Source organism: Phocoena phocoena, chromosome 12, assembly GCF_963924675.1.
Source record: "Phocoena phocoena chromosome 12, mPhoPho1.1, whole genome shotgun sequence".
Classification (NCBI taxonomy): Eukaryota; Metazoa; Chordata; class Mammalia; order Artiodactyla; family Phocoenidae; genus Phocoena; species Phocoena phocoena.
In genome coordinates, this window is record NC_089230.1 from 47,774,923 (window position 1) to 47,786,064 (window position 11,142).

The 11,142-nt window shown below is 37.7% G+C and overlaps 1 pseudogene; it reads left to right on the forward strand.

Moving 5' to 3' along the window:
• Positions 1-745: 745 nt before the first annotated feature.
• Positions 746-4,475, forward strand: LOC136131870 (uncharacterized; annotated as a pseudogene).
• Positions 4,476-11,142: the final 6,667 nt, after the last annotated feature.

Below are 11,142 nucleotides of genomic sequence, written 5' to 3' on the forward strand. Positions count from 1 at the left end.
GCTTTCTTCCACTCCTTACATATACTGTCAACCAGTCTAGACAAATAAAATTTCTTTAACCTTTTCTGCTCTTGTTGATTTGGTTCCACTTTTTGGAATGTGTTTGTTGCATGTGTCTATCCTACCCTACCTCCAAAGTCTAGTTAAACACCCGTCAGTGTTCCTAATCTTTTTTTTTTTTTGCGGTACGCGGGCCTCTCATTGCTGTGGCCTCTCCTATTGCGGAGCACAGGCTCCAGACGCGCAGGTTCAGTGGCCATGGCTCACGGGCCCAGCCGCTCTGCGGCATGTGGGATCTTCCCGGACCGGGGCACAAACCCGTGTCCCCTGCATCGGCAGGCGGACTCTCAACCACTGCGCCACCAGGGAAGCCCTTCCTAATCTTTTTTAATCCATGAATCACATCCCAGGTTCTTTTGGTCATGTCTTCTTGTACCCCATACCCCTTAATTCCAGCTTAAGGATTTTCTATTTGAAGATTTTTAAAATTAATGTTTTGTTTGTATAAATACTTCATAAGAGTTGAACACACACTATCTTAAACTATCATTATATACTTGTATTATTTGTTTTACCAGATTTTAAGAGCATTAAGCTTTCTATTACTAATTAATTTTCTGTATTTCCCAGAAATTACTCTAGTGCCTTACACATAGTAGTGATGAGTACAATCTGTTGAACAAATGAAAAAATGTTTATAATATAGGGCTAGTGTTTGAAGTTGATCCCCTTTAGATAGCAGCCAATGGCTGTGCCGGGAATTTCTGAACTGCTGGAATCAGGGGGTATAAATCTTGGTAGCTTGGAACTAGAAGGTGAGTCTAAACCAAAGATGATCAGGTTGTAGTCAAATGCCAGAAGGCCAGACACATGCATCAAGTAAAAAGATCCAAAGGTCAAACCTGAGATGAAATGTAGAGCAAAGGGTATGGAATCAGGCAAAGACGCAGTAGAAGCAACAACAGTTTAAAACAGGTTGATGGGGATCTGGGATAGTGGACTTCATCACACTTACCAAATCAAAATGAGTGGTTTGTTGGTACAATGGAGTTGCCTAAGAATCAGAAGTTGGGCTGGCAGCTATTTATCATTTCTAGCAAAGAAACACATACATGGAAATAAATTTATGATAGCAAACATAGTAAAATATAAACAGGCCTGCGTTGAGGGGTAGATTTAATTTGAGCTCCATTTTCTTGCTTCTGCCCTGTCATCTCAATTTATTTCACACCTTTGCACAAGTTCACATCCGAGTTCTAATGTATTTTTTGATTCCTTTATATTATGGATAAAGAAAAACATTTTAAGAGATATAGTATCATAGTACTCAATACCAAATAGAAAAATTCAGAAAAAAATTTTTGCTATAGTTTTTAGACTTTTAATCTACCAATCAGTAAAGCTACAATAAGAAAACTATACCTAATAACCATTGATTTTCCTACATTGACTGTTCATGGACTGGAAAATTCCAAGAATATTTCACAAAGGTTTAAAAAAATTTAATGTAAATTAAAAAAATCCTAATTATAAGAAATGCATATTTTATTATTGAGAGCTCTGAAGAATTTAATTCCTACAACCTACCTTGCCCTATAAACCATTTGTTTTGTTTGCCTGTCAATCTGTGAGGTTGGCGTGAGGAGCAAAAACGCACAGTGTTTCCTTGTACTAATTAGCAGCAAGCATTGTGGCAAAAACAAACGTCCACATGAAAAGCACAGCAAAATTCACTTTAAATCCTACTGTAAATATGCAAAAGTCCTTTCATGAAGTCCTCTACAAAAGTCATCTGCATTTATTTTTATTGTAAAATAAGTTTTATTTTGAATTAAATGCTGAATGAAGTATACTTTTAAAACCTATGTTATTCTTCCTGATATTACTGAGAGAAGGATAAACTCCCATATTAATTTCTTTAAAATTTAATATTTGGCAAGCAACATAGAAGAGCAGGAAGATCACTTACCAAGGAGCTACGTTACCTGGGTCCCACTTACACTTGTGGTCTTAGGCAAGTTATTTATTCTAAGTCTCAATTTCCTCATAATAAAATCTAAAGACTTGAATTAGTTCAGTGGTTCTTGCAAGGAAGATGCTTTGGAACTGCCTGTGGATATTTCTGACTTGGTAGATGTGAGAAGGGAGGGCCTGGGTAACTGTGACTTTATAATATTTCATAAGTGATTCTAATGCATATTACTGCCTAAGAACCAATGGTCTAAATAATTTCTTGGGTCCTTTGTGATTCTAAAACTCTACTTTTTACATCCAATCAATGGACTTTTAACAGCTCCTAGCTTTCATCATTATTCTCTTCTTAATAAGTGTATTTTAGGAAATAGAGAAGCTGTAATTATTATTATTAATAATAATTTATTCTAAATTATGAATAATAGCTTACAGTTACTGAGTGCTTACCAGTTCTAAGATATTAACTCATTTAAAATATGTAATTTAATCCTCACAATCACACTGTGAGGTAGGAACTAGTATTATTATCTGTATATTACAGATGGGAAAACTGAGGTACAGAAAGTAATTTGCCCAGAATCACAGAGCAGGTAACTAGGGAAATTGGGCCGGAGAGCCTGAACTCTTAACCAGTATGCTACGCTGCCATGCAATAAATGAACTATACGTACAAACATACCTAGCCCTGTTCCCCATACACACAGCACTGCTTTCCCTGCTACTTTTGGGGGAAACAAAGGGTGTGTTTTTAGAAATTTGTGGGATCAGAAATGATGAAAAGGGGAAGCTGGGAAAGGCAAGAATGAAATGACTTAAAGTGAGCTGAGCCTAAGACCCCTGTCCTGAGTGACAACAACTAGAGACAACTTGGATTCACAAAGGCCTCTAAAAAGGGTAATTACGTGTAGGAATGATTCCCCTTCCGTTATCATTTCATTCCATAATGTTTAAGACATGTTCTTTTTGACTGATCAAATATTAATTTTAAAAACATTAGAAATTTACCTTATTGGATGGACTAGACCCAAAACCATAAAGTAAAACAGGAAAGTAAGTACAAAAGCCAAGTTAGAGAGTCAGAGAGGGTAATAATTGAAATGATCCAGCCTAATACTAATTTTTGGTATACAAAGAATTTATAACACTATACCTTGGCTTATTAAGTATGAGATTCAGATGGTAGAGACTAATACATTATAAGGATAACCTTCTCTTCCCAACAGTATAGATAAAGAATAATCTAGCTGAGGTTGGTGGTCCTGAATTTACAGTGTTAAATGCCAATCTGCATAGCAGTTATTTTTTCTGTCTGGGTGCACTCAGTAATCTGGGAGCAGATACCCAGTTAGAGCTGTTGTTTTGTCAGGTAAGTGATATCAGGGCAACAGGGCAAAGGAGATGTGGTTCCTGGCAAGAGAGTGGTAATTTAAAATAGAACGCAGCAGGAGATGAAAGAAGTGAAGGCAGGAGAAGGCTGATAGGGAATAAGAAGAGAAGTCTATGGACTGGAGGTCCCAAGTCAGAGAAACCTGAGAAGGGTGAGAGGCTGCAGCAGAGTGAGGAAGAGTACTGGAAATGAGATGTTAGGGAACTGAGAATGGCTGTGCTGGGAGTAACTGAGTGACAGAGCTAGGATGAAAGTTCTGGCCAGACAAAGTCAAGTCTGCATTTATGAGGTTAGAGGTGAAACAGATTGGGTGTATGACAAATCCAGGAAGTGGCAATAGAAGCGAGCGGGTGAAGATCACATCAAGGAACTCTGAGGCTGGTGCTGGGTGAGCTCTCTACTTGGGTGATGAATTCACTCAGGATGACGGGAGGAACGCAGGTAAAGAGGAGGACGTAAGCCACGTGTCATAGTCATTAATAAATTAAGTCTTGCAAGCCTCTGAATATGCTTAGTACAGGGGACTGGGTATTCGAAAAAGGTATCCTTCCCCCTTATCTATGAGTTTTCTTAAGACTAATCTTTGCTCTACTTTTTAGATTTGGCAAGAACCTCTGCTTCACATTTTCATCTTAAGGAGAGGTCTTCTCTGCTAAAGTCGAATGGAAAATGAAATTACCTGCTAATTCAGGCAAGAAAAATCTCAGCTCCCTACTCTCATAAATTTGTGAAAATAAATTGTTTAAAAACAAATTACAACTCAGTTGCCCTAGTTCTGGTTTGAAAACATCTGGTGAGACCACTGGTTACAGTTTCCCACTACCCTTTTTTTTTTTTTTCTTTAGGTATAAAAACACACATACAAAGGTTTCTTATAATCTTGAAAGAACAGGGTGGCATGCTATTTACTGACAGGCTGACCTTTACACAAAGAACCCCAACCTTCAACAAGCTGAAATTACTGTTACAGATGCCTTCAGAATATTGTCTTCTTCAGAAAGCATCATGTTTTGTCCAAGTCATACAGAAGTGGCTATATTATGGACACCATTTGGTCACCAAATGGTGCAAGGCAGAGGGCAGGGGAAAATTATTTCTGCAGTACCAACTATAAGTCTGATACTGTACAAGGAAAAATAGGAAATGTCAAATATGATTCCTAATGTCAAGAAACTTACAATTTACTTGTCAGTTACATAATACTTTAGCCCAGAGCTATGTCTTACATTTTTTTGAATCGCTCACAGCATCTAACACAGGACTTTATAGATATCAACAAGAAGTTAATAAAAAGTTAAAACAGCAATACAAAGTGTTTAGAATTAAGTAATAAAGTACATGTTTAATATAAATGACCAAGAGAAAACAGTTGAGCTTGTGTCATGGCAATCTATGAAAAATCTTGCTCCTATTCTAATTTTATATTTTTATTTTGAACATGTACTGACACAGGAAGGTCCCTATTCCTACTCATTGAAATCTTCAGGGAAGAAAAGAGCCAGGTCAGCTATCCTTAGAGGAAGGAATTGGAGGTCAGGCTTATCCTGCACTAGGGCATCAAAAGTAACTGAGTCCTTACCTGCAACCTTTCTCAGATAGTCAAGGAAACCAGCCTTGAGCAATAGCTCTTCTAAGCATGCAAAACTATAGGTCAACCTGTTATTGAAACCCTTTCCCTCTTGGGTTCTTTGATTTTACATTATATTGTTATCCTTCCATTCACTTATCAAAAAATTATTGAGCACCTACTATATATCAGTGATGTGTTCCTATCTATTATTTCTGATTCCTTCACTACCTCTTCATTTTTCTACCCTACCACTCACACTTTCTCAGTCCTCAGGTCTATTCTTTTATATCATCTATCTATCTATCTACCTATCTAGTCCTTCAGAAAGTGTACCAGTTCTCTGAGGTTCCCAGCCTTTAGGCTGATATCTCCCAACTTACATATCCAACATACAAGATGGAAGGTCTTTTTTTTTTATACAAACTATTCTTTTATTTATTTATTTTTAAATTTTTATTGGAGTATAGTTGCTTTACAATGTTGTGTTAGTTTCTACTGCACAGCAAAGTGAATCAGCTGTACATATACATATATCCCCTCTTTTTTGGATTTCCTTCCCATTTAGGTCACAAGATGGAAGGTCTTAAACGTCCTGCTACTACTGCTACACCTCACTGATCATTCCTTCTGAGTGTTTCCTGCTGGCATCTCTTTCTCTAGGGAAGTACTAGGTTCTGAAATTTTTTCAACACTCTTAGTTTGTCTTTTCACTCTGTACTCTATCCTTACACAATTTCATCTCCCTCTCCGTCAATCGCTAAGTTTAAGAATGAGTTTATTTCTATTCTCGCTCTTTCCATGCTTTAGGTCTTCATCAAGCCTGTTGCCCTTACTTTTATCTGGGTAACTCCTCTTCCTCTTTATTTAAATATTCGCTTAAAGTCATATTCTTCATTAAAGTCTTTATTCTTCTCTCTAGGCTAAGTTGGACAGCTCTGCCATGTGACTTTATGTCACCCTGTCCTTTTCTTTTGAAGTATTTGTCATCTCAAATAATCTGTTTAATGGCTGTCTTGTCCACTAGACCAAGGGTCAGTAAACAATAATCCATGGATCAAACCCAGTCCCCCCGCCTGTTTTTTAAATAAAGTTTTATTGGAACCCAGACACTCTTTCCTATATGTATTGTTGATGATTGCTTTTGTGTTTCAATGGCAAAGTTGAGTAGTTGGGAGAGAGACCGTATGGCCTGATAAGCCTACAATTTATCTGTCCCTTTACAAGAAATTTGCCAAACCCTGCACTATACTATTAGCATGAAGGCTGAAATCATGCCTGTCATTCTCACTTCTATATTCCCAGCACCTAGCATAATACCTGGTACATAAGTATTTTTGGACTACTTGTATTTCAGCCTCAAGCTTTAACCCATTTTGTCAGTGATATGAATGAGATCACATTAACTGGCCTGTGTTTATAGAAGCATTATAATCACTGCTTATCCAGATAATGATTGCAGTATTCTAGTCCAAGTCAGGTACAGAAATTAATCAAATAAAACACAAATGAATGGATTATTGCAACCACAGGTAAGTGCTCTGGAGAAAAAGAAACGCAGTACAATTCGAGTGTGTAACAGAGAACCATAATCAAATATATAGCTTGGGAAGGCTTCCCTGAGGAAGTGACCTTTGACCTGAAATTTATTTTTTACTTTTTAAAGATCTCTCTTTTTACTAAATAAATAAATAATTAATTAATTATTTTATTTTTGGCTGCATTGGGCCTTTGTGGCATGTGGGATCTTTCTGCTGCAGCGCATGGGCTTCCCTCTAGTTGTGGCACCCGGGCTCCAGAGCGTGTGGGCTCTGTAGTTTCAGCATGCGGGCTCTCTAGTTGAGGTGCGTGGGCTCAGTAGTTGTGGTGCATGGGCTTAGTTTCCCCGAGGCATGTGGGATCTTAGTTCCCCAAACCAGGGATCAAACCCACGTTCCCTGCATTGGAAGGCGGATTCTTTACCACTGGACCACCAGGAAAGTCCCGACCTGAAATTTAAAGAATGAACTAACTGTGCAAAAAGAGGTGGAGAGAGGAAGAGCAAACCAGGCAGAAAGAATATCACATACAATTCTCTCTTCTTTGGAGAGAAAGAACATGGCATGTACTTGAAACTGATGTTCTTGTCAAATAATGAACAATAAAGTAAATTCCTTCAAAGTTAAGAGTAGGATCCAAAATGGAGCTAATCGGTGGGATATTTATAACAGTGTAAAATTTGAAGCATTCTGTTATTGGCCGACAGTAGGAAAATGGAAAACTGTTGTATGTCCATGGCACAGCATATTATGTATCCATTAGAATAATTTATACGAAAAATTCTAATTTGCATGAGAAATGTTTCTGCTACAATGTAAAGTGAAAAAAACCAGGGGATTATTTCCACTGTGTAATATACTTACAGAAAAATTTTCTAGGAAAAAAGGGGCTAAAATGTTAATCATGACTGCCTTTGGGTGGGACTGAGTGTCCTATATTTTCTTTATGGTTTTCCATAATTTCTTTCCTATGCATTTCAAACCTTTAAGATTGGAAAAATATATTTTATTGAGAAAATAAGGAAATATAAGTGTTGGTCTGTGACCTACACACCTGACAGTAAATAGTCTTTCCTGGTCCCTGGAGGGATGTAAAATTAGGATCAAAACCCAGGGGAGCTCACTGTCAATAACAAAAATTATTAGCGGACGTTTTCCTGGAATGTGATTTAAGCTGTGAATATGTAAGTGCAGTGGGGACTTTGGGGCCAGGGAAAACCAGCCTGAGATATGCTGCTCTACAGACACACTGCTTCTGAGATTTTGAATCCTGATTATTTAAACTGAGAACTTAATCTAATCTTACTCTATGTGTGTTTGGTTTCTTCCTGCCTAGTCATGATCCATCAGAAATGCCCCAATATCAGTTCTGGACATGTAATTTAAATGAGGGTCCTGGAAAGCTCAATCACCAATTCTAATATTACTCTATTCTGAAAGCTTCTTTTTTGTTTCTCAAACATCATCTTTAATTTATAGGCTCAATGGTCTCTCCCTTAAAACTATTACTGCTAATTTATGGAAGTGGAAGAGTTGAGAGTTGTTTTTTCAAAGTGTTGCTTCTCCCTGTAACTGAGTAGATTAACTGGTTAAAAAGATAAGAACAGAGAGAAATTCAGCTCTCACCACAATGATTAATTTGACTTTCCTTTAGTTTCTTTTAAAAAGAGACATAAAACCCCACTCTTTTAGTCAAAAAATATTTTATCATTCAGGCAATACATATTTATGTGTCTACCTTATACCCAGACAGCTGCTATGAATATATTGGGGGAAACCTGCATGAAGTCTTTTGAGAGTGAGGAGAGCTGATGGCAATTGCCTCCAGAGTTTGCCATACTTAATTAGGTCTTCCAAATCCCTTCTGGGAGGAAATGAGTTTCTTTACCATCATGGTTTCATAGAGGTCAGACACTGTATGAAGGATTGGGTAAAAATTTACCTTAGAAAAGATCAACTACCATTTATATGCATATGACACCTAAAACCCACTGATCCCCTTTAAACTTTCATCCCAAATGTTTGTTTCATCACCAAGGTAGGTGGTATTATTTTTCTGACAATGGAAAAAAGGTCACCATAATTCTGCTCTCCCAAGTATGAGAATTTTGAAATCTTTTTAACTCAACTCTGTATTTTGCTCTGCTTGAGAATCCATAGCAAAAATTGCACATGACCTTTCCAGGATCTGCAATGATCATGGTTCTAGCTGCAGACAGTGGAGTCCACTAAAGGAGTTCAGTAGAGAGAAGTAACTCCTCTTTGGGGGGCGCTTAGAAATGTATGAGGGTATTTTTATCACAGTGGCATGTAGTGCCCAGGGGCCAGGGATGTTAAATATCCTGCACAATAAAGAATTGTTTCATCCAAAATATCAGGAGAAACCCCCTTGAGAAACACTGAGCTCAGGGTCAACTTCATGGCATGCAAACTGTGCAGTCATACAGGGCCCTCTGCTTGCTTTAATGGTCTGCAGTTACCATTCTGAAAATCTTAATACTTTTATGTTTGAATGTCTGTTTTATAAAAGAAGTGGTACAATGGATCATACCTGCAAGCAGAGGAGGCAATCTGTTTGTCTTCTTGCTTACTACCCAGTTTGCATACAGTCTGCATAATGCCTCACAAGCACAGGATGCTGGTGAACCTAAGCATACAGGAGCTCTGGGAGTTACAAAGTGACTACAAGGCAAACATGTTATATCTATGACTGATTTAGTGGAGGCGCTGACAGTTCCAAGAGACGATGCTTTCCATTTCAACCAGAACTTGCTTCAGGTGCAGAAAGAAGGTAATGGCATCCTAAGAAATACAAGTGACCAAAGAATTCTATCGTAGCCTTACTTGTGTGTGTTACTTCCCTGTATGACCATTTACACTGAAAATGATGACATAGAAGGAAGGGGAAAGGCAGGGCAACCCATAGTTCCTTTCCCTTCAGTCCTTCCTTACTCAGGTTGGTAGGATATGTGCATATCAAGAAGGGAAAGAAAAACAGCTGAGTTAGTTTTGTGCTGCATTTACACTGTTCTGATAAGCAAAAAATACATCCTCATGGCATGTACAAGCTACGAAATATGAATTGTGTCGTTTTGGTGATTTCATGTACAAGTTAAATGCTCTTATATTTGCATTTATAAATGGCACTGCACAATATAACGAGAAATGGTAAAATTCATTCTAATAATTTAAAATTCTAATTTTTCTTAGAATGACATTAAAAAGCAAATTAAAAAACAGCATGACAGGCTGAGGGAGAGATGACGGAAGAAAGAAAAAGCTTTGTATTTTAGTACATATAATGGCACTTGTTCCCTGCTTTTTGAACAGGGGCCTTACATTTTTCATTTTGCTCTGGGCTCAACAAATTGTGTAGCTGACTGTGACTGAGCTAGTTTAAGCAGAAAGGGATTAAAGGATGGTATTTAGCTCATAGATCTCTGAGAGAACCAGAGAACCAGGCTTGGATAATACATGGCTAGAAACAACATCCAGGAAAAACCAAACCGGGAAGAACACTCATCCCACATCACATCCGCTATTCTAGCAGAAAGCCATCCTAGCACTACTTGCCAGTCAGCACCTATGACTCTCAAAATGGATGCCAGAACTCCTCCCCAGCTACCCAGAAGAACCAGACACCTCCACCACGGTGTTTGCCAGAAAATCCCATCTCCCTGAGTGCAACTGAGGCATCACGTTGCTCATTTTCAGATCTACGTCTTGAATGGGTGCATCTGATTGCTGGAAACTAGGTTACATATAGTGAAACGCTGAAGCCAACATATAATTATTAGCATCTTCTCCAACTAACTCCCCATGCAGTGAAGTCCCTTTGGTAGCTTGGGAGTATTCACACCATGAAAATGGGTCAATGCTACAAATCAGGTTCTTTCCCCTCCTCCAGCCATTGTTAATGATTTACTAGCACACCACTCATCCATGCCAGTACTCTAGTATTTTTTAATTTTCTAGCTTCTAAAGTACAGAAGAGCAAGCTAGAAGGGGGGCTGGATAAGTGTTGAATAAGCCATCTTATAATATCTGCCAAAAAATTATGGTATCCATTGCCTTGTTCTAGATTATAAATTGCTAACAGACATTGAACAGTATTGGTACAGAAGGCTGAGCAGGTTTTACTAAAGGCATGACATGATGAGTATAGGTTAATGAACTAGAAGAGATAATAAAATGTCACGATATGACTGAAATATATTTCTATGATGCTGGACTATAAACTCTCTAAGGGCAGGAACCATGTCTGTTTTGTTTCTCGCTATATCTCAAATCACCTGGCAAATAGTCACTCAACATTAACAGCAATAACAAAAACAGATGCTTTAAGTTTGTTAAGTATAGAGTTCAATTTCGGCATTTCTCATATTGTATGTAGATAACAGTTCCAAATGATTTTACTGTTTTCAGATGAGTTAAATTTCTGGATGTCAAAGTTTATTATGATACTTTCACATAATCTCATTTGATTAAGCCTTACAACATCCCTGAAAAGTTAAAACAGGAATTACTATCCATTTCATAGATGAGAAAAAAAAAACCCCAAAATAGTTATCTTTCCAAACTCATTTACCTAGTAACTGATGGTTTAGTTTTTCATTCTCTGACTCAAAATTCCAGAGCTCTTTCTTACCTCAGGAGAATATAATTATAAAACACAT